Source organism: Pygoscelis adeliae, unplaced genomic scaffold, assembly GCF_000699105.1.
Source record: "Pygoscelis adeliae isolate BGI_AS28 unplaced genomic scaffold, ASM69910v1 Scaffold19, whole genome shotgun sequence".
Classification (NCBI taxonomy): Eukaryota; Metazoa; Chordata; class Aves; order Sphenisciformes; family Spheniscidae; genus Pygoscelis; species Pygoscelis adeliae.
The window spans coordinates 1,571,216-1,572,554 of NW_008825533.1; the positions used below are offsets into that span (position 1 = coordinate 1,571,216).

General features: G+C 53.0%; 1 protein-coding gene across 1 annotated transcript in view; it reads left to right on the forward strand.

Moving 5' to 3' along the window:
* The first annotated feature begins 326 nt into the window (after nucleotides 1-326).
* VCAN (versican) overlaps nucleotides 327-1,339 on the forward strand; it is a 111,506-nt gene continuing 110,493 nt past the window's right edge. Inside the window, exon 1 of the mRNA XM_009331777.1 lies at nucleotides 327-398. The gene's annotated coding sequence lies outside the window, so the exon portion shown is untranslated. The remainder of the gene's footprint in view (nucleotides 399-1,339) is intronic.

Below are 1,339 nucleotides of genomic sequence, written 5' to 3' on the forward strand. Positions count from 1 at the left end.
GGGCTCTCCTGCGCCCAGCAGCTGCGGGAGCTTTGCAAATTGCAAGGAGGCTTTTGCAAAGCTTGTGAACCCTCCTCTCCCCGAGCCAGCGCCCCTCCTCTGCAGCGCTGACGGTACAACGATATAATAATGATGGGTGGCTGAGGCTCGCATTTGAACTTGCAGGCGAGCTCCCGTTGCCCACAACTCGGTTCAGGCTCCGCAGCTCGGAGTCAGGTGCTCGCCGGCGGGGAGGGAGGGGAGACCGAGCTCTGGGAGAAGGGGAGACCCCGGAACCGCCGTCTCCTTCCAGCACTAACGAGGGGATTTACTCTTTCATGCGGCCACTGGGATCTCTGGACTAGCCTAGCCACCACGTTGTGATTTTTTGCAATCTCTGCAATACGCTACCTTTTAAGGTAACTATAACTCTTTTAATGCGGGTTGGTTTTTTGTGTTTTCTGTTGGTTTTTTTTTTTTTTCTTTACATATGATTACCAGCAAACACTTAGTGTAAGATTTAAAACGATTGTTTCACTGCTGGTACCTGTAAGGACAAAGAGTTGAATTGCAAACCTTAAGAGGGAGAGAATAGCTATGATTGGTGAATTTAAACAACCTGGGGTAAGTTCAACGACACGCGGGGGAAGAGGAGAAGGGATGCTCGGGGACCCACAAAAATCCCCTGGTACGAAGAGGAGAACAAAGAAAACTAGGAAATAAAAGACTTTGGGCTGGAAGCCCTGACAGAAGTCTTTGGTACTGGTTGTTTGAACGGCCGGGAAGGTAGAGCTGCACCTTGGTGTGCGACGGGGCTCAGGAGGGTGAAAGGAGGAAGCTATTTCGTACGGGTGTTAAACACACAAAGCGCCCGTGTGGCAGGAGCGACAAGAATGGACCTTTCCTCCGGCCACCAGGTTTTCCTGCGCTGGGAAAAGCGTGTGCTCAGTCTCCTCCGCTCTTGTGTGTTCTCCCCATCCCTCCCTTTTTTTTTTTCTTTTTTTTTTTTTTCCCCTCCCTTTCTCTCCTTCCCCTGATGTTCCTGGAAAGCTGCTCACAGGGCAGAGCGGGGCTGAGGCGCTCAGACAGCATCTCTCCAGGGGAGACGGAGAGCAGGCGTCCTCTGAACCACATTTTCGTTGCTGAAAGGGGGGCGGTGGGTGAGGAGGAGGATCACAAGGTCAGTGGAGCAAAACGCCCCCTTTTACACCCACGGCCAGCTTCTCGGGGCACGGGCACTGCCTTCCCCCTCCGCTCCTCGGGATTTCGCCTTTGTTTTACAAAGAAAAAGTGAGAGCATCGTGGAAGGAATTAAGGGAGTTTCGACGGCGGGAAAAAGCGGGTGGGGGGGAGTGTGGGG